We start from the raw sequence: 22,551 nt of genomic DNA on the forward strand, positions 1-22,551 counted from the left end.
GCCGGCGGGGACTGTACGCTTCTCTCTGCCTCCGAGTCCTGGGTCGCCTTGGGTCTCTAAGGCTGCCTGCACCGCTGGCCGCAGCTGCCTGCACAACCCGCACAGTACTCTCCCAGATTCGTTCGTGTGATCTTTGCGTGTGTGTGTGTGTGTGTGTGTGTGTGAGAGAGAGAGAGAGAGAGAGAGAGAGAGAGAGAGAGAGAGAGAGAGAGAGAGAGAGAGAGAGAGAGAGAGAGAGAGAGAGAGAGAGAGCTTGTGCGCGCACGCGTGGGGGGGGCAGTGGTGTGCATGCGGGGAGTGCGGGGGAGTGTATTTGTGTGTGTGCCTGTGGGTGTGAGTGCTTTGCTCCCTCTGATACACACGCACACACACACACACACACACACACACACACACACACACACAGAGGAGACTGGTCTGAACTTGAAGACATCCCACATTCCAAGAGGCTGCAGGTCTCTGGGGAAGCCGGGGGCTTCTTCAACAGGGAAAATCCTACCCTCATCTTCCTAGAAGGGATTATCTTCTTTATCCTTTTTCCCCCTTATATTTTTTTTTAAATCTGGAAGAGAAGAGCACAAGTTGTACTCCCCCTCCCGCCCCTTCTTGCTAAATGCCATGGATATAACTGAATAAGCTGCTCAGGGCTCTCCCCGCGTGGATGGTCCGAGGCCACCATCTGCCTGCCTTCGCTGGATCGCTGCAGCTGGAGCGCTTAGAGTGAGCCTATCTTGGGCCAGGAAGGATGCGTGGCCGAGCCAAGGAGCCCGGGCGCCCTGCGGAGCCGGCCTTGGAGCCTCCCCGCCGCGGGTAGATGCCTCCTTGCCCAGGTGAGTGTCTGTCGCTGCTGCATCTTAGTGATGCTGGGTATCCACGGGAGATGGGCGCAGGGATGTGCGCACCTCGGGGAACAGGGGAACTTTGCCTCTCTTCCTGCCTCACTTGCGGACTTCCTCCATCCTAGATTCTCATACTCGTGTGGACGCCTTATCCATTTCATCCTTCCTTCTATATTGTGTTTTGATAGTGTGGGGGGAAGGGAGAAACTGATGGGGAGGGAGGAGAGCGGGTCCTGGTGAGGCTTCAGTCCGGTCCGGATGAGGCTTGGAAGCTGGAGGAAGACACCCCAGTCTCCTACAAACGCAATCCTTGAATGCAGAACTTTGCCGCCAGACCATGCTGTTGCACCTTAACACATGCCAGGCCCGGCTAGGATGGTGCTGAGGTCTGGGTGACTGTTCTGGGGTCTTCAGGAGCTTGGTTCCTGGACGGGTGGGGTGGAGACAAGCGGGGGTTGATGGAGTGCCGTGGAGGAGGGGAGGGAGGCATGGTTGCAGGGACCCTATCCTGGTCTCAGGCAGGTCCAGCCGACATCGGGAGGACTGTGTGTGCTCACTCGGCTTGCTGAGAATGTCATGATAAAGCAGTATGTAAGCCGGCCTTAGCCATGCCCGTGCTGGTAGTCCTATCTCTGATCCAGCCCTGCCCTGCTTCGAAGGCTGGCCTGAGCAAGAATTGACCAAGACCGGCAGACAGCTCCCAGGAAGAGGGTAGTGCCTTGCTCCCCATCTTCCCCACAAAGGACAGAAGCGTGGGGTTCCAGGGAAAGGAGTCCAGACAGCAAGAGCTAGAGAGAGCTAGAGAGCAAGAGAGAGAGAGAGAGAGAGAGAGAGAGAGAGAGAGAGAGAGAGAGAGAGAGAGAGAGAGAGAGAGAGAGAGGGAGAGGGAGAGGGAGAGAGAGAGAGCAGGAATCAGGCAGAGCCTGCAGAGGAACTGAGCACGACTCAAGCCAAGTGCACTCAAAACCAGCTGCAGACAGACAGACACCTGCAGGGAGAGGGGCTGTCAGAGCTTGTCCTCCAAGCTGGAGCTGCAAGCATTGGCTATAGATGTGAGCCTTCTGTCCTGGTTAAAGCTGTGTGTGTGTGTGTCTCTGTGTGTGTGTGTGTGTGTGTGTGTGTGTGTGTGTGTGTGTCTGTGTCTGTGTGTCTGTGTCTGTGGCTTGAGAGATCTGACCCCTGGGGATAGAGCTGGGTAGAAACCCAGCTAAGGGAGAAAGTAACCAGGTACCTCCAGGCTGTGGAGTTTCAGGCTTCACAGTAGAGGTGGGCTGTTGTGTTGGGCGGGGGCCTGATGGGAACTAGTTCTTGAGCACCAGGGAGGCTGGTGAATGTAAGCAAATAAACTGGGCTTTTGTACCATGCCCTGGGTTCAGATGGAGTTGTAAATAGCAAGCCATGCAGCCAGGAGGGTTGTGCGGCTGGTTTAGGGAACCTGTGAGAGGCAGAAATGGGGAAACGGTTGGGCCTGGAAGACCTGTGCTTAAAGTGTTGAGCTTCCCTGACCCAGCGCTGCTCCCCCACCCCCATGGACTGTGGTGCATCCTGTCCCTCTGCTGTTGGCAGGGGGTGCAGAGATGTGTGGCCCTTCTCTCTCCTCCCTCCTGTGCTCTGCTGCAAGCCCCCTTCCTAGCCATCCAGCTGTGGTCTCATTCCTGCCCTGAAGGTAATGCCTAGTCTTCTGCCCTCATCCCTGGAACACAAGCAGCCAACTGATCACTTCTGGTGCAGTTTCTGGTGATGCTCCTCCAGAGACCAGCTCCCAGGGACAGCTCCCAGTACAGGACAGGGTCTGTCATGGTTGGAAGGAGGCTGTGATCCGGTATCTTTCTTTGAAGTATGGGCTTTTCCCCAAGGCCTAGAAATGTGAGCATCTGGGGAGGGTGAGCATAGAGCATGGAAAAGGCCAGGCCGAGGAGAATAGGAAGATGAAGGAAGGGAATAAGGGATGCAGACAGGAGGTGGGGATGCTCTAAGACCCTGTGGCCCTGACTTGGCTCCAAAGAGCCTATTTTCTTATCCTGGATCCTGCATCAAAGTAAAATCAAGGACTCAGGGCTTCTGGCTTCCAACTGCCAGCCTGAAGGGTGGAGCAAGTTTGTTCTTTTATGTTGCTTTTCTTTTTGTTGTTGTTTTTGGTGTGTGTAGAAACTTCTGAGCTCTCAGCCTAGGGGGTGGGGTGGGGTGTCAACTCAGGGACAATTAAGCGTTGATGCTGGAATTTGAATTGCTTTCAAAAGCCCCCTGTCCTGAGACAAGGAGGACCACAATGACTGACCATAGGGTAGACACACACACACACACACACACACACACACACACACACACACCACTGAGCCAGACTCTGAGTAAAGGATCTTATGGATGTCTTCAGGCAAAGGTAGTGGAAGTGGGTTTTTATGGTCCCTTTGTCACATCCTGGGATAAAAATTAAATTTAGTTAGGCCACATTCAAATTCTGATTTTGCCATATTCTTGTTAATCACTTGAGACCCATAGTGTCACCCCATGAAATGACATAGTCATGTGCATCCGGCAAATGTGTGCTGACCCATGTTTTCCTGGCAGGCTCCATATCCTCTCTCAGATCCCAAGAACTACTCCATCCATGGGGAAAGTAGAGAGGCAGGCAGAGGCCACTGGAGACACGGGGGATGAAGAACTGTGCCTCTGCTCTCCTGTTCCTACGGGTGCTCTCCAAAAAAACTTTAGAAGTTGATTTAAGGCCACCAGTCTGACCTCTGGGGCCCGGGCTTCGCCCTCTCTCTGTATGCTTTGGGGGTCTTCTAGGCATGGCTACCTTCTAGAGAAGTCAAGTTCTCGTGTGCTTTACAAGTTTAATTTCTTACCGTTCCCTGCCTGAGGCTTGAGTGTGAAACCTAAACCCTCCCTCCTCCAGTCGCTGATGTCTCTTCTACACTCTGTCTCTCACTCCACCCTTACCTCACAGATGCCTACCTTGTATTACAGGTGTTTGCCACCACATCTGACATTCCCCACCCCCTTTGATGCAGAGCTGTGTTATGTAGTTCAGGATCTCCATGTGCTTTGGTCTAAGGAGTGCTGGGCATGGGGTATCTTGAAAGAATACATTCTAAAGCCCCCATCTGGCTCAGCCCTGCCCTGGCTATGAATCAGGCCACATGCCTAGAAACAGACACTGGACAGTCAGGATAGTTCAGAGAGGTGAGTAGGATGCCTGAGGAAAATAATGGGGTGAGCATCCAGCATCATTTAGAGATCCTTCCTCTACCTCATATGTAATGTGGACAGAGGCTAATGATGCTAGAACTCAAAGAGTTGGAGCCTATGTCAGCAAAAGGCCAAAAAGACCCAGGCTTGGGACTTTGCTGGTGTGTTTCTCTGGACCAGATTTGTGTGGGTCTGCCCTTCCCATCAGGCATTGGGCCCGGCAGTGGGCACTGTGCCTTCTGGGGACAGAGCAGTCAAGGTTGCTGAGGAGAGCCACATGGTCCGTGATGTGCACAGGATCTTGAGCAGACAGCTGGGAAGGAAGGGACACACACCAGCATGTATATCAGGTGGCAGCCACTGAAGAGGGACGTAAGGGTGGCAGAGGGTGTGGCCCTTGGGCTAATACTTCTCTGTCTTCTTTCATTGTTACTCTTGGAAGGACACTTTGCAGAAACTTTTTCCTAGCCATTTGTCCCACAGGATTTAAACCCTGCAGATGCATCATTTCCTCTTCTACACTAGGCACAGACCATGGTTTATAGATGGGAAGGGGAGGGGGTTGTTTATTTCATCAGTATTGCCTCTCCACCAAGAAGTTGTTTCCCCTCTTGGGGGCGATATTGTCTCCGCTGAGTCTGCATGTCTTAGGGCTCACAGACAGAAGCAGAGGACGTGGATTCAGAGATCCAGGGACAGGAAGAGCCGGCAGATGCTAGAGACAGATTCCTGGTTCCTGACGACCCCAACCCTGAGATAGGGACCCATGTAGCTTCCGAGGCACCAAACCTCTCTCATTGCCCACCGATTCCCTGGGTAGCACCTCAAATGGAGATGGGAGGTGGCCAGGATGCTCTGCCCTAGAACACAAGGCTTGTTTGTGAGCAATCAGAGGATGACTTCAGAAGACAGAGGTCAGAGGTAAGAACAAACCTGTCACCAGGCTCTTTGCAGTCTTGAAGGCAAATGCGCAGAATAGTTTCAGCAGCACCCTGCGCTGCCCAAGCTGTGCTCTGTGGGTCTGTGTTTGCGCTATCCCATCTCCTTGCCTGGTAAAGGGAGATGGAACAGAGGACAGTATTAGAGTTCTGCAGAAGAGACCCAAGGCTGTAGCCTGGATTCTGAGCCACAGAAATGAACCATCGCAGATTTAGATAGACCTGGGTCTGCTGTCTGGCATATCCCCCCCCCCCATCAGCCAAGAGCACCAGGGACCCAACAAACATGAGGACACAGATGGTAAACTGAGTCAGAGAATGAGGAACAAACCCAAGTACCTATATCTCACCCCTCTGTGGGATTGTCTGCAGCAGGCCTCATCCTGTTAATGACTGTCCTGGATTCACAGTGACAGCCCAGGACAGGAGGGCTCAGAGCATTTACTTGGCATCCTATAGCCATTCATACCCACCCATGGGAGTAGTGCCCAACGGCAGGAACAGAGACCTGGGCATCTTTCTGAGTCCCTTTTCCCTCTGCAGTTCACTTCTAGACCTTGTTTCCCTTTCCCTGCTCCCAGAGGGCAGCCTCTCCTTCTTGCCTTAGATCATATCTCTAATAAAAGTCCCAAGAAGGACTGGAGATGTAGCTCAGCTGGTAGGATGCTTGCCCAGCATCTGTGTTCCCAGGTGTGATCTCTAGGACCCCAGAAGCCAGATTTGGTTGCATAGTACTCTCACTCAGCACTCAGAAGTGGAGGTGGAAAGATCAGAAGTTCAAAGTCATTGGCAACGATGTACTGAGGTTAAGGCTAGTGTGGACTATCCCACACTCTGAAAATGCAGCATCTCCTTGATTTCTCTCTCTTGTCTGGGATATACTTCCTATTCGTATTCTCCAGACCCCACAGTGTTCTACCCACCATATTCAGTTGCTGCTAAGGGCTGGGGAATAGAGGTATCTACCCTGGGGAGGTTCTTGCTGTAAATAAGGCAGCATTGTGGCATGCTCTGGTCCCCAACCTGTGTAACAGACATGGTCCCTTGGCCACCTGCACTGTTGGTAGAAACTGAGGGAGTGATCAAGGCTCAGTCTGGAACTTGATGAGAGAGGGGTAGAGATGTGGGAACCTGGGCACATCTGCAGTAGTACAGGTCCGGTGGGTGGAGTGTGAATGGCCGTAGGTCACCGCAACAGTGAGTTGAGACCTAATGAATCTGACTTTGGAGTCTCTCCCATTCCTAGCTGCCCCGGTAAACACAGCAAAGCAACTAGTGGGGCCAGGCCTTCCTCAGACAATGCACAGAGCATATCATATCTCTAATAAAAGTCCCAAGGTGAGTTGAACTACAGGTGAGTTACAGGTGACGATGGTAAAAGCATGTCCAACCTCCAAAACTTCCGTAGACCTCTAAAAGCCAGGAAGGGCTAAAGTCAAGGCCCGCATGCTGGAGAAGCCTTGGAGAGCTAGATGAACAAAGGAGGCCCTTACCACAATCCCTCTGGAGAGAAGCATCTACAGCATTCCGAGAGCTCTGGGGGCAGCAGGAAGGGAAGTGGGAGGTGCCCTGAGGTCACTGGGGAGAAAGGCTAAAGGTCCTCCCTAGAGTTAGGCCAGGAGGGCTGGTTATGGCGTATTCTCTGAAGTCAGTAAAGCCCTGAGTGAGCTCCCTGTTAGTCCTGCTGGGCACGTGCTGAGGTAACTGAGACGTTCCTCTCTCTACCTTCTTTTCTTCATCTTCAGAATGGGGTCTGGCTGCTCTCCTAAGACCCCCTAAGACCCTCCTGAATCAGATCAGTTATCTTTTTCCACCGGCTTGTTTTTAAGACAGGGTGTCACTATCTGACTGTTCCTGAACTCTCACTGTTAATCAGGCTGGCCTTGAACTCACAGAGATTAAAGTCCTGAGCCACCACACCCCATCTGCTCAAACCAGTGATCTCTGGAATTACAAGTTTATGGAGCAGAGGTACCTCTGCTGACCTATTTCAGCGCCCGAGTGATGGAGCCGAGGACCTGTGACCTCTTCCTCATCCTCTGCCAGACAGCACTGGTCAAAGGCTTCTCTTGGCTTGGTGCCCTACCCTGGCTGGGTTCCCCTTAAAGGACTCAAATCCAGGGCTGCAGCTGAAGGCAGGCATCTCTTTCCTTGTTGACTGCACACAGCCACAGCCTCACATTCACATACATCCACCTACAGGTGTGCAGAACTCACACCTGCATGCCCAGGCACACACGGACACACTCCTACATTGGGAGTGTGTATGCATGGAAGTGCACAACCTACATGCACACAAGACACATCTTCCCACACACTAGCCTATATACACCCCTGCACACAGAAGGACACTCTTACACTTCTTCTGTCTTAGAACACCACCCAGCAGACAAAGAACATCTTTGTAGTTCCCACAATCCCAAGCTCACACCAGAGGATGGATGAAGATGGACGAGAGATACAGACAAGTTGCAGGAGGTCCAGCAGGCATCAGAGTTCACATAGGCACATGGATTTATCCTGTCACTGAATAGGACCATAGGATTTGCTGCTCTGTAGAGCTTGGAGGGAAGCAGGAAGCTTAAATCCTATTCCTGGGCTATTGATGGGAAACTGGGGTCCAGGGAGATCTCGTTGGGTGGTAGATCTGGTCCTGGAGATCTCTTCCTTGTGTTTCAGGACACATGTTCCTAGCAGACTGGTTGGTGGCTGCTCTTTCTTCCTGGTGTTTGGTCCTCACCACCTCTAACTAATGTGGAGAGAAGGGAGGATTGAGCTCCTTCTCAGGTGGGGCAAGTATTCTCATCATTACCCATCAGACTCTGCTCCTCAGCAGAGCTTTGCATGGTCTCCCAGCCTCAACCCACACAACCAAGTTCCTTTACTTCATTTCATTTTGTTTTGAGACAGAACCTTATTCTTGTAGCCCAGGCTAGCCTTGAGCTCAGGGAAATCCTTTCGACTCCATTGCGCTCTCCCAGTGTGCTGGGATTATAACTGTGAGCCACTGCACCAGGCTCTGTCCTCCCTCTTGAGAACATGACTCTCTTCTTCCCTGTATCCTGGGAGCAAGGTATCATTTGGTTTATTCTGAGGTGGAGAAAGACTGCAGGTAGCCTGACTGGGGCATGGCCTTCTAGCACAACCTCCTCTGTCCACGCTCCCCATGAGCTGATAGTCACGTGTTCTCCCGTTCAGATGACTTTCTGAAAGTCTGCCATGTGCCATTCAGGAGGCCCGATGTCACAGACAGCCATCTCTAGTTCTTGCTGCCTTTCAGACTCAATGCCCACCGGGCTTAGCTTCTTGCATGTGACCCAACTGTTTCCATGGCTCTTAGGCCTCTGGGGATCCTCAGTGCTGGCTGGTTTCTGATTCTGTTCTTCATCTGCATGCTTGGGTGCATGTGTGTATGCGTGTGTGTATGCGTGTGTGTGTGTGTGTGTGTGTGTATGCATGTGCATGTATGTGTGATATGCACATGTGTGGTGTGCATGTGTATGTGTGTGTGCATGTGTGTGCACGTGTGTGCATGTGTGTATGTGTGTGTGTGTGCATGTGTGTGCATGTGTGTATGCGTGTGTGTGTATGCATATGCATGTGTGTGATATGCGCATGTGTGTGGTATGCATGTGTGTGCATGTGTGTGCATGTATGTATGCGTGTGTGTATGCATATGCATGTGTGTGTGATATGCGTGTGTGTGTGGTGTGCATGTGTGTGTGTGCATGTGTGTGGTGTGTGTGTGTGTGTGTGTGTTGAGATTCCTCCAAAGTCACTTTTGATTGCCTGCGTAGTATAAAGCTGATAATGGTGGTTGGGAGGGGGTGATACAGTGTGGTGGGGATGATGGTGATGAGCAGGTGATAGTGGTGGCAGTCGTGGTTTGGTTGTAATGATGATGATTGGTAGTGATGATAATGGTGGTAGTGATATGAAGGTGATATTGGTGATGAGGATGATGGTGATGATGGTGATGGAATAGAGGCGATGATGATGATGGTGGTGGTGGTGGTGATGGTGATGGTAATGATGGAGTTGAGGCAATGGTGATGGTGGTGGTGGTGGTGATTATGATGATGATGATGATGATGATGATGAAAATGATGAAGATGGAATAATGGTGACGATGATAGTGGAGTGAAGATGGTGGAGGTGAATGACAATAGAATGATGATGATGGCTTCAAGGATGAAGACAGCAGTGGTGGTGAAGTGAAGGTGATAGTGATAATGGAATGCTGGCTATGACGATGGGATGATGAAAATGATGGTGGAGTAGATATGAGAGTGATGACGATGTTGGTGATGAAGATGTTGATGATGATTATGACAGTCTGCAGCATGACGTAGATCATGTGCCATGTATAAAGACAACTTAAGAAACAGACTCTCAAGCTGCTTTCCCAGATCCCCCTCCAACCTGACTCTAAGCCGACCGACATCGTACCATTTTACACAAGTACACATCAATGAGCTAAAGAGATTGGGGTCATGGTCTTAATTTAGGGATAGCTGACCCTAAGGAAACCATCTAATCTTCCCTATGGCTTGAGTACTTGCGTCATCTGGATTGGACTGAGGAGAACGGAGGGAGACCCTAGAGTAAATCCTGGATGCTCTCTCCAGAGTCATAGCTTCCAGGCACACGATAAATATAGACACTCACTCCTGGAGGGGAGCAATGCCCTGTATGTAGAGAGGCACGAATCCAAATCTGTGACTGCGGGCAGGGACCACGTCTGTAGACAGAGTGGTCACAAGGGTCAGGCAGGTCCCTTATACCAGAGACATCTTCATCTGGTAAGATGAGGCAGGCTCCTTATCCTCAGAATGTCTAGGCTATGCTGAGGATGGTGTAGAGGAATGTGGTAGGTCATTAAGGATCTGAGCGCTAAAATCATGGGTGTGGCATCCTAGGGGACATGTGCATGTGTAACTCTAGGTCTCTATTGCAAGGGCTTCTGGTGGCTTCTATTTGCCTGGTTGGGTAAATTTTAGCACATTACTGTCTGCACCTTGGTTTCTGCATCTTTGAAATGGAAACAATACTAGTGTCTACTTCTTAGATCTTCATGATTAAATAAATGTACTTGGATCAGTGTCTGGCACGAAGGGACCTTGTGAGGCAGGCATGGCAGAAGTTGCAGTTACAGTAGTTCTCTGAAGCTTGGAGAGGGACCACTATGCACCCACTTATAAACTATTCTATTCCAGTGACCACCCCTTAAAATACACATTGCTTTAGGGTAATTTATATTTCCCATGGACTTAGATTTATCTTTTCCACCCTGCTTACTGGGCTGTAGCATGCATACATTGTAATGATTGTGCAGCATGAAGGAAAATCGAGGGAAGGAAGTTATCAAGGGATTCTTCTTTTCTGAGGTTAGTGTCATCATCATCATCATCATCATCACCATCACCATCACCATCATCCTATCCAACTACAGTGTGTTTGAGGAAAGGGTTGTGGGGGTGTGGAAGCAGATGACGTGGGGTGAGGGTGCTGTATAGGTTCACAGTGGCTTTGGTGTGGGAGATAGCCTATCACCACCCCACCCCCACTCCTGGCTCTACTTGCGTGTCTGGGCTAGTCTGTCTAGTGTGGTGGTGGAGATCCTTGCAGAGGGGCTGTGTCCACATAGCATAGCATGTTGAAAGGTTGGGTGTTGTGGCGGATCTGAACATCCATCAAACCTCTGGGAACTGTAGAGTGCTCCAGCACGGGAGGTTGAGAGTGGCCTTCGTCCTCTGAGAGTTTAAATGTGGAGTGTGGGGCTAAAAGAGTGTGTGGGGGCTAAGTCCAGATAAGGCATGAAGCCACTGTGGAGACAGGAGGCCTTTGACGACACCTCCTCATTGTGTGGACCCATGTCCTGGGTGGTAACATCTGTGCCCTCCCCAGGGCTGCCCTCGTTGGTGGGCACAAAGGACTCCTGAGCTTTGAGGTGAAGGAGTTGGGAAATGACTGAGAACAAAGAAATGGCTGTGGTACTTACACCCCCAGAAGAAGGCTGGGGACCCCTTGTCAGAGTAGACTGTGCCAGGTGGCTTTGTCAATTTGACTCAAACAAGAGTCATCTGGTTAGATGGGATCTCACTTGAGAAACTGTCTCCATTAGACTGGCCTGTGGGCATGTGTGGGGGACATTGTCTTGATTAATGATCGATGTGGGAGGGCCTAGCCCACTGTGGGTGGTGCCACCCCTGAGCAAGTAGTCTTGAGTTGTGTAAGAAAACAAACTGAGTAAGCCAGGAAAGCAAGCCAGCAATGTCACTCCTCCATGTCTCTGTGCTTTGCTCCCTTCTTCCAGTTCCTGCTTTGAGTCACTGCCTTGACTTCTCTTAGAGATGAGCTGTCCCAGAAATGTGAGATGAAGTAAACACTCGCTTCCCCCAACTTGCTTTGGTGGTGGAGAGCTGCGGAGAGCAAACCGAAACAGGATGGCTGTGGCTTGGAGTTTCAGAGAACTGTGGGAACAGGGAGGGGCGGGGAGAAATCACGAGATCAGTGTCCAGGGCGGGCCTGGGGATGCTGATGAGTGTGGGTGTGAGCACCGGAGAGAGCAGGAGTGGTGGTGTGGGCTGTGAGTAGGTATCAGCAAGAGTCTGAGAGGAGAGATGATGAGGCTGAGCCACTCTCTGTACACTGTACAGTTAGGCCATGGCAGCTGAGGCCCATGGCAGAAGCCCGGACCCCGAGCCCTGTTGGAGACTCCATGTCAAGCATTGTTTCTAAATCTCAAGCCTTAGAGTAGAAGATTCAGCTCCCCAGAATAAAGCCCCGATGGGGAGAGAGCTATGGCTCACATGTTAGAGCAAGGACGGCTGGGATATCTGTGGCTAGCCCAGCTTTGGGAAGGTGAGTTATCTCAGGCCAGGCCACTGGCTGCTCTGTCACTAGGCAGTCAGGACAGTATGTACTATATATTGTTTTTTAAATTGCAGTACCACATGGATACCCCGTTTTCTTTAGCCCTTATTCTCTCTCTCTCTCTCTCTCTCTCTCTCTCTCCATCTCTTTGTCTCTCTGTCCTGTCTCTCTGTCTCTGTCTCTGTCTCTGTCTCTGTCTCTCTGTCTCTCTGTCTCTCTGTCTCTGTCTCTCTGTCTCTGTCTCTGTCTCTCTCTCTCCCTCTCTCTCTCTGCCTTTCTCTGTGTTGCTGTGTCTTTGTCTTGTCTCTCTCAATTTGGCTTCCACTGCAGGGCGTTCTCGCCATTGTATCCTGTTACCTAAGGTAGCATGCTTATATTGCACACATGTCATATCCTCCCCTGTTCCTTTTTGCAGCCCTTTTATGTGCTAAAGCTGTACCCATGGCTTTGCTAATCTCCACTGGAACCCACGACAGAGAGGAAGTATAATATCATCTACATTTAAACGTGAAGAAATGAGTGTTCAGGGAGGCTAATGACTGACCAGGTCATGCTTGGGTTATAGGAGGCTGTAATAGTGGTTTCTGGCTATCAGAACTTTGTGTGAGCCCAGCACTGCACTAATACAAGCTCTCTCTATCTCTTCCCCTCCACCCTACCAGTCTCCTTCTCCCTCTCCCCTTCTCCTTCGCTTCCTCTCCCCTTCTGTGTGGGTGTATATGTGTGTCTGTGTGTCTATGTGTGTGTGTGTGTCTCTCTCTGTGTGTGTGTGTGTGTGTGTGTGTGTGTGTGTGTGTGTGTGTAGGCCAAAGGAAACTTTCAACTGTCATTTTTTTCTCAGGTGACAACTACTTTGTTTTTGAATAACTTTTCTTGTTTTCCTGGAGCAATCCAAGTAGGCCAGAATGGCTGGCCAGTGAGCTCCAGGGATCCACCTGCCTCTGCCTCCCTGGTACTGGGATTACAAAAGTGCCGCCATATTTGTTTTGTTCTGTATTAGCATTGGTTGCAGGAACAGAATGCAGGTCCTCCTGTCGACAGTGCAAGCACATTACTGACAGATCCTTCTCTAACCCTGCCGTAGGTTTGCCTTGCTAATGTTGTACTCTCACTGATTGTCTGGGATGGTCCTGTCAGCCTGTTTGACAGATGAGGACTTAGTTTGCCTGACATCACAGCAAGTAAGATGGCAGGGCTTGGATCCTACACCCACACTCTCAATCACTGTTGTCCCAGCTTGTGAGTCTAAGATGGGCTAAGACATCAGGACCTTGATACCCTGGATTTGGGGACCAGAAGAACATGGCTACAACTGCTTGGAAGCTTGGACTCCAACCTCAGCCCACTGTCTAAGAGTGGTGGTCTTATGCATTTCTCTCATTGAGCCTGTGTCCCTTTTTGTAAACTGGTATTAATGCCAGTACTAAGAGCCCCGAGGGTGTCCTGACTATTGCACAAGTGAAGGGTTCCAGAGGCTCCAGGTTCTGGAATGTGATGAAGGGTTCCAGGGGCTCCAGGTTCTGGAATGTGCTGTTTTGTGCTCACTCCCTGGTTGGTTCCATCATTTGCACACATATGTTTCCTTTGCAAAGGAAACAGCAGGTGTGCCGATGAGGAAACTGAGGCTGCAAGGAGCACTAAGTGTCCTAGGAGCTGTCACAGGCTGCTGGGATTGGGAATTCCTGGAAGCTTGAGACTTTCAGTTTTAAAATTCAGGAGGGGCAGAGTCACCGGGTAGCACAGCAGACATGCACCTGAGCCAGGACCCGCGCTGTCAGTTACTGTTCTCACTTGTCTGGGAAGCGACTCACGGGAGGGAGGGGTGGTGGTGGCTCACGGTTTGAGGGGATGTGGTCCACTGTGGTGGGGAAGGCACGATGGCGGGAAGGTGAGGCAGCTGGTCAGAGGGAGGCTGGCGTTCAGCTCCCTTGTTGTTATTTACTCTAGGACACCCAACCCATGGAAGGGTGCCACCTACATACATTATTGTGGGTGTGTTTTATTGCTTGTTATTTATTTGTGGTGTGCTTTCTCACCTCAATGAAGCCAGTCTAGAAACCCCCTCACAGACATACCCAGGTGCTCTCTCTTTGGTGTTTCCAGATTTTTCTACATGGCAATCAGTAGTCCATCTAGAAACCACCACAAGCCCCCTTGTGCCCAAGGGCAGTCACTGTGCCCTTCTCCTCTGGGCACCTGTGGCGAAATCACCGCTCTTGGTGCCTGTGTTTGTGGAACCCTGGTAAGCAAGCTCAGGAGACGCTGTTGTACCTCTGTCTCCTAATAGCTCTGAATTGGGCAGTGTTATCCAAATGGTAAGAAAGAGGTGAGGTCACAGCCCAGAGTCATCAGTGGCTGCAGTGTACTTGGAGTCCCTGAGCTTGACCACAGCGACATATTCTCCAGACCTCTCTGCCACAGCTCCTTCATTCAGCATATCTTCCTTTCAGCACTGGGTAGTCAGGGTTGATGGGCACGTTTATCCCTTTCAGGAAAGGAAGAAAATCAAGGCTCAGAAAGGTCAGGCATCTTTGCTACAATCACACAGCTTGCAAGGAAGCGAGAAGCAAGGACCCAGTCTCTTCAGGGCTTCTGCTCCTGTTGACTCACATGATAATGGGCCAAGGCCCCATTGCTCCCAATCTATTGAGGCGTAAGGCCCCAGTCTTCCCAGGGCCAGATCCACAGAGGGCAGGCCAGATGGGCAAGGCGGGGACACTGGCTCGTCATTTCATTTGATGGAGTTGTCACTGTCTGATTCCTCCTCAGCAGGGAGAGGAGGCATGTCAGCCCTCCTGCTGGCTGCACATCTGCTGATGATAGAAACCCAGTGGGCTCCAAACCAGGTTCTCAACGGACATGGCTGCATCCTAGCCCAGCTGGGGCCGAAAGCAGAACCGGCTGCATTTCCCTGGTCAGGCAGCAGAGACAATGTTCATGCCAGGCTCGCTTCTAGGGCAGCCAAATAAAAGAGTTAAAGGGACAGTGACAAGAGTCTATAAATTCTGAATGATGTTAAGAAGCGTGGCCTGGGCCCTAGGATCCATAAAACCCACACGGCCTTCCAGTCAAGGTGATTAATGGACCCTTCTGCTGTCCAGCCTCCCTCTCAGAAGAGACCTTTCCCTTGTTAACTTCCAAACAGTCCCATAATCCTTAGCAGGACATGGTGGTGTTGGGGTCATTCGTAGGTATGAACCAGTCCTCCCCAACTCAGTTAGAGGAACTGAGACACCAAGGGGGGCTGTAATGTGGATAGCAGCCCTAGCTCCACCAGGCTCACCCAGGAAGCTCTCACAGTGTCCATGCTGGGTAAGCACAGCCATGTGCTGGGCCCTGTTCTGAGCACACCTCCCTTGGGACTCATCTGATCCTAGGCTCCTCTATGAGACTGGTTTTGTTACTGTCCCCGGTTGTTAGGGTACATAGTGAGGAAACTGACAAGAAAGGGTCTAGGAAAGCCCCTCACCATCAGACAGCTGAGCCAGACTTTGACCCTGTGTGCCCCTTTGAGATGTAGCCTGCCTAATCAGGACACAGGAAACACAAGTCTATACAGAAGTGAATGTGGCATAAAATGGGATGGAAAGAGTGTAGGAGCCAGGGGACCACGGGGACCATGAGTTGATGCTGTCTTCTAGACATGAGGGGATAGCTACAACTCATGAAATCTCAACAAGACAACACCAGCCAACATGCCAACATAGATTGGGGTGATTGTCACAAGACCCACCCCTGAATAAAGAATGTAGGCAGCCAGTGGCTGCTAAAGGAGGGAGAATCTGTTTTCTCTAAGGATAAAGCAAGCCCCTTAATAGTTTTCCATTCTAAACTCATGTCTATCTCTAAACATATGTACATATGGGTAATAATAATGTGACTCTAAACTCTAAACATGTGAGCGTGTGCATGCGGCTATGTGTGTATGCGTGTTCGTGTGTGTGTGTGTGTGTGTGTGTGTGTGTGTGTGTGTAAGAAGAGTTGGAGGGGTCGAAGTAAGGCAAATACAGCAATTATATGAAATTCTCAAAAATTAGAATTTATATTTTATAAATGTGTGGGCAGAATGCCCCATTCCAGGGGAGGGGTGCAGCTGTCCTAGGAGTGGGGCTGGAACCTCCCTCTGCCCAGTAGCTAGTGGGTCACCCCGTTCTGGCTTTCTGTAGCCTTCAAAAAGTGCCACAGAAAGATTTGAGGGCAAGAGTCTAGCACCAGGAACCTCAGCTCTGCTCAGACTCTAGTTGGCATGTGGTTGTGTCCTCCTCGCAGCCTCTTTTCTGCTTTCTTCCTTCCTCTGAATGTGGCTGGAGATCCCGAGGCAGCACATGGCTTCCAGGCCAGCTGGTGCGCTCTCTACATCAAGTCTCTGGTGCTGACCCTATCCCCAGGATCCCTGATAGAGGCTGGATGAAAGTGGTGACTGCGCCACACATTGGGCACTGGTGCTATTGGAAACATCCTCCGCAGTGCCAGAAATCCAGGGAGTCTGCTATTTCTAGTGGGGTAGACCGTGGCTCTCTCTATCCCTTGGGCTCTGTGGTTTATCTGCAGCTCAGCACTGCTGTCCCAGTAGGGGGCAGTACAGAGTGGAGGCTCAGCTGTCCTGGACAAGGGGACTCTGCTGAGGGTGGAATGGTCCATGCAAGATGTCCATTCCAGATTAGGGTAGAAGAGGCTCTGCAGCTCAGCATCCCTCCATCATATTCATGTGTGGTTGGGAGATTCTTGTTGAGTTCCTGACATTGCTTCTTGCTGGAGACAGAGGTCACTTCTACTTGATGTCTGTCCTAAGGGTGCTGCAGGACTGGTAGGGAGGCAGAGAGATGGATAAGAAATCATCTATTGTGCACTATGGTGGGCCTGGAGATATGAGCTGAGAAACCTGAAGGGAATTCAGGGGGAAGTGGATCAGTCTTAGCCCCGTGTTATAGGTCAGTCACTACACCAATATCCTGCTTAGTTAGCCCTGCCTCTGAGTCCCTGTCCCTCAAATTCCTGCACACAGGAATTGTGCCCCATTCCAGGTGCCAAGCAGCACTCGGACAGAAGAAACTCGGTCCCCCAGGTGATGGCCTTCCGCTTCTTTACCTGCTCTGCACCCTCACCCCCTCCTCCATCCAGGGCCTGGTGCTCCTTGGATGTTCCCTAGAGCATATTGTGCATCTTTCTCTTTCCTACCTCTGTGCCTTTGTGCTCCCTGGGCCCTCTGCCTGGAATTCCATTTCTCTGCCCTCTCCTTGGACTTCTTCCTCCTCCCCATCCTTCGAGTATCAGTTCAGATGCCAACTCCTATCGAAGGTTGGTTTTCTCGTACTCTCAGGGCAGCTCCCAGTAGTGCTTTGCGCATTCCCTGCATTTGCTCCCTCTGCATCCTGAAAGGCATGCAAGGCAGAAGGGAAGGGACCAGGAGAGTAGAAAGTAGCCAAGCACAAACTCTGGGGTCCAGTCTACATAAATGCAAACTCAGACTCTGCCTGACTCTCAATGCTTCTCACTTCTTCATGGGCTCGATAAGGAGGATCCTAGTCCCTCCCACAGAACTGTGGTTTGGGATAAATGAGTTAATATATGGAAAGCACTTAAAACAGTGTCTGGTATATGGCAGGTTCTCAACAAACATCAGCTACTGTTATTATTTTTATATCCAGTGCTTAGAATAGTGCCCGACTCGATAAATATTTGATGATTGGTTGAGACACCTGGAGCTGAATCTTGAAAGGAGCTGAGTAAGGTTGGTAAGAGAGAGCTGCGGTTCTACTGGAACCACATATGAGCATTCAACATCACTGGGCCTAAGTTCTGCTCCCTAGGGAGTCCCAGCTTCATCATGCTGGGTCCTCCTTGGCTGTTCACATTTTAAAATCTCCTAGGACTCTGATGCCAGTGTGAGGAGCAGACCTAGGAAGGCCAGCCCAAGTACAGAGTGCACCCAGACAGATGTGCTGGAAGAAGAGGGACCTAGAGGGAGAGAGAATGGGGAGTGGGGGCAGGGCCAATGGCCAGGAGAGCAGGCTGAGTAAATGTTTGTGTCAGACAAAAGGACTCACAGCATCTTCCATAATGCACAGAACAGTTTTCTTCTGGCAGCTCAATCTTGTTCATCCAAACTTAATCTCCTTTGCTCTCCACTGGCATCTCACTGGCATGAGCTGTTTAGCATGGCACATGGGGCCTTCCTGGTACAGTCACTAGGCGGTCAGGGTGCCAAACGTATTCTATGCAGTGACAGCAATTCCAGACGAAGCTGGTTCAGGGAGAGTAGAATGAATCTTGGCTTCCACTGTTTCTAGAAACAACCAAACTCAAAGAGTGTCACTCTGAACTGGTAGAAACTCATCTCAGGTTCTGGTCACTGGAAGACCATGTCCTTTGGGGTCCCAGCCAAACTTCTGAGTGAGAGTACATGCATTTAGGGTCCCTGGTCCTTGAGCTTGAGTGATCAACCCAGAGATCCTTCTAGACCCACTTTCTTTCCTGACTTCACCGCATTCTCCTAAACGCTGAGATCTAAGAACCTTTTGTAGGTCCACCTCTCCTGGCCTCCAAACAGGTACAGTTTGCGGCTTCCACGACCTCATCCGGGAGACACCTGTTTTAGCATTGATGTGTATAGTATCCCAATCTCTGTCAGCTAGTCCTGGGTGTGGCTCACATACACTGAACCCCAGTTCCTGACCACCAAGTGTGTGAATCAGAACTGCCTATGGCTGGCAGAGTGGCTGGTAACAAAGCAGCCTTGGCCTTCTCTGTTGAAACCTGCTCTACCAATCCTAGGAGGGAGCCTGCTGTGGTTCAATAAGAAACCCTCCCACAGTCTCACATGTTTGAACCCTTAAACAGCAGTCAGTGCTCTTTTGGAGAAGTTCCTGAGGTGGGGCCTAGTAGCTTTGAAATTCACATCCAACTCCATTTTCTATCCTGTATCTGCTTCCTAATCTCTCCAGATGTGAGCCAACAGGGTGCATGCACACCCCTGCTGCAGGCATGCCCCTGCTGCCAGTCTTGAGGCACCCTTTATGCAGTACTGTCCCTTCAAACCATGGGTCAAATGAATTCCATCTCTCTTAGGAGTTTCTTATCAAGTATTTGATCCCAGTGATGAGATCAATAACTGAAGCATCCTGTGGACAGGACGTTCAACCTGGCCCTGCTGCTTACCTGCTGGGTGACTTTGGGCACCATTTGACCTCCCTGAGCTCATGCCATGGTTAGCTTTAATTGTAAGCTTGCCACAAACTAGAATCAGCTAGGAAACTAGTCTCCATGAAGGATTGTTGACATTGAGTTGATGTGTGGGGGTTGTAAACTAAAGCAGGAGGCCTGGGCCCACTGTGAGTGTCACCATCCCCTGGGCAGGGGGTCCTGACTGGCATCAGTGTAGAAATAGAGCTGAGCACAGGCAAACAAGCAACTTCATCGCTCTCTGCTCCAGACTGTGAATGTGTCTGGTGCTTAAAGCTCCTGCCGTGTGTTGTGATGGGCTGTAACCTGGAACGGTAAGCTGAAATAGATTCTTTTCTCCTCTAAGATGCTTTTTGTCAGTTTTTTTTTTTTTATCAGAGCAGCAGAAATGAAAATAGGACAGTTTCTTGTCTGTGGGAGTAGAGGTAGAAGCTCAGAATCACTTGGCCCTCTCACTCGCAGGGTACGGCAGCTGCTATGGATAAGAACTGCTGAACTTCCTGGCACAGAAAGGCTGCAAGGCTCATGAACACAGACCAACTCCCATTTCCCAGGCACAGAGAGGAGGGTGAGAGAGCACCCTCACCACAGAGTGGAGTCATAGCAGAGGGGGAGAGGGTGAGGAGAATGATCTCTTAAGAAGCCTAGGCCACCTCAGCCCAAGGCCAAGACCATGACTAAGGTTAAGGTTTGACTGACACTTAGATGTCTGATGTGGGAGTCTTAGCCTGTTGATATTGCTTCTATTATTTGTTTTAACAATAAGGTCTCCTATAGTCTAAGATGACGTCTGACTCAGTATACCGGCAAGAGTGACCTTGGACTTTTTTATCCTTCTGCCTCCACTTCACAAGGGCTGGGATAGCCGAAGTATGCCACCACACCAAGTTTATGTAGAGCTGGGGATTGAACCTGGGGCCTTTATGCATACTAGGCAAGTGCTCTGCCATCTGAGCTACAGTCCCTTTGGTTGATGAGAAAAGCCAGAAACGTATTCTTGAGGAGGATAAAAATGGAGAGGAAGCTGAAAGTGAAGAGAGAGAATGGAGTTCCCAGATGAGATGAGGGCCAAGGTGAGCCTTTAGCAGCTCACACAGAACTGATCTGGGCACTACTGTTATTCAGCAAGCCATCTCCAGCACCATGGAGTGCTGCATCATTATGCATTTCCAACAGATCATCAAGAATTCACTCCCAAGATCAAGTCCCATGGAATGCTTGCCGAAATGCCTTGCTACCTCCAAAGTAACTCTGCATTAGTTGATTATGTCTGTATGTCCTCCCTCCAGATCTGCTCAGGTGGGGCACAGAATGCATGTTCTCATACTGTGCCTACTAGTACAGGGTATGAATCTACCTCTCCCATGTGTCCCTCTTCTCTGGAGCTGGGATTCATGACAAAAATAAAAAGAAGGAAGATTTGAACTAGCTTTGAGAAGGGACTTTTTCACAGGGAAGTGGTCCCTTACATCTGTATTGTATAACCTATAGGGGCTGTATTAAGGAGCTTTCTTCCTGCTCCCTCTTTTAGCCAAGGAAACATTGCAAGACCCTACATCCTCACTGCATCCTGTTAGTGGGCAGCAGGTGGTGAACCGCCATGTTGGTTTTCCTCTCAACCTTCTAAGGCCATGGAAGACCATCTCTTCCTTTCCTCATAAAGCCAAGGGATCAGGATGTGGTTCACAATAGCCTTCTCTCTTCCCTCTTTCTTACCTAGGAGCTTGTCTTATCCTCTCTGTCCCTCTGCTCATAGCTAAGCTTTAAAATGGGTGGAAAGAGGAGCTCCACCAGTCATTGTACCTGGGATGGCAAATGAGTCTGATGTTTGTGCCCTCTTTCAAAGTGTATATTTTTTCAACAGTCACCATGCCAAGGTTTGTCATGTCGGAGGGGATTTTGGTGATTGGCCTTGAGTTTCAAGCCTTCTGTTAGGTCATTGTGGGAGACTACTGTGCATCTATTATTTTTTAGGTTACATGTTTCACATATCTGATTTGTGTGTACATGTATGTAGATTCATGTGGGAGAGCATGAATGCCAGGGAATGGGTGTGGATATCAGAGGACAATCTGAGGAAGTTTTTCTTTCTTTGGATCATATGGCAAGAGTGGTATTCCCTCCAACTACAGGTTAAGGCTCTGTCTTAGAATTGGAGGAAGATGACAGACCTCAGATCAGTTTTCTTAAGACTTCTCTTTGAACAGATAAATGTTAGTTTATATGTTTCTGTCTCAGACAGAACTTTGACATGGGTCTGTCCAGTCCCATCAGCAAGCCATGCATGCAGAGGTGGGATGACAAGAAGGGAACCACTATGTTACACTGATGGCAAAGATGGCTGTCAAGGTTTAGGGTGAGACACAGGTTTTCCTAGAGAGGAGAGGCCTGTGGTAGTCATGCTTTGGTACAGGTTCCTGTGAGTTGTAGAGATGGTTGTTGGGGTCATGGCATAGTGTTGTTCCGTGGCATTGGTGATATAGGTGACCTCCATGTATTGGTATATAGTTGTTCCATTTGTTTGGGGGTGAAGATGACCACTGTGGTCATGACATACTGTTGGTTGTATTGCATTGATGGAGCAGATAATCATGGTGTAGCATAGGATGCCAACTGTATGATGGAGCATGCGACTGATGTGGTCATGGTGTACCACATAGGCTTTGATTTCACTAACAGTAGAATAGAATATAGGCTGGGATTCTGCTTACAGCACAAAAATGGCTATTGTTATCCTGGTACAGGATAGAATTCAGATTGCAGGAGGTTGAAGATGGCTGTCCTAGTCATGGTGTAGGGCAGTATCCTGATCGTATTGATGATGAGGTGGCTGTTATGGTGATGATTTGGGTGGGGCACAAGTGCACCAATGGAAGAAATAGAAGCTTTGGCTTCTGACTGCATTGATAGTAAGGACAGCTGTATTGCGTGTGGGTGCAGCTATAACTAATGGTGGAGGTTGCTATGTGGTCATGGTACATGGTGTCTGTCTTTGGAGTAACCAGGTGAGGGCATGAGCTGCCAGGTGGTGTCCATGGTAACCACAGGGATGGTGAGGGCAGGGAAGGCTTTGAGGACAAGGTTGGAGATTATGTGGGGATTGTAGCTCCCTGATTTCTATTCTTGTTTCTTGATGTTCTGAGAGATGAGGCAGCTTGTGACATGCTTCCAGGCTCATGACAGGTGCCTTGTGCCCAGAGGGGGAAGCTGCCATGTGGGACTCTGTTGCTTCCACCTCAGCCTTTGCTTTGGCGCAGTACCAGCTTAGACGCAAAGAGTAGGCTTTAAAAAGGAACAGGTGATGTTCTGATGTTCAGCCTAATGGAAACCCCTAAACCACGGATCCCCATAAGGTCTTTGCATCATGATATGTGACTGGAGATTGACAGGAAACCTTGGCAACTCTGGCTTTCTGTGCTTCCTCTCCATGAGGAGAAAGAAGCAAGGACTCAGGCAGCCTGAAGACCTCAAAGGGAACCCCCCAAGAGCTCCTTGGATCTGACTCTACTGATGTTCCTGTGAAT

The 22,551-nt window shown here is 50.1% G+C and overlaps 1 protein-coding gene across 1 annotated transcript in view; it reads left to right on the top strand.

Moving 5' to 3' along the window:
- The first annotated feature begins 309 nt into the window (after nucleotides 1–309).
- Lrfn2 (leucine rich repeat and fibronectin type III domain containing 2) overlaps nucleotides 310–22,551 on the top strand; it is a 166,604-nt gene continuing 144,362 nt past the window's right edge. The window contains exon 1 of the mRNA XM_031347560.1: nucleotides 310–830. The gene's annotated coding sequence lies outside the window, so the exon portion shown is untranslated. The remainder of the gene's footprint in view (nucleotides 831–22,551) is intronic.

Source organism: Mastomys coucha, unplaced genomic scaffold (assembly GCF_008632895.1).
Source record: "Mastomys coucha isolate ucsf_1 unplaced genomic scaffold, UCSF_Mcou_1 pScaffold3, whole genome shotgun sequence".
Classification (NCBI taxonomy): domain Eukaryota; kingdom Metazoa; phylum Chordata; class Mammalia; order Rodentia; family Muridae; genus Mastomys; species Mastomys coucha.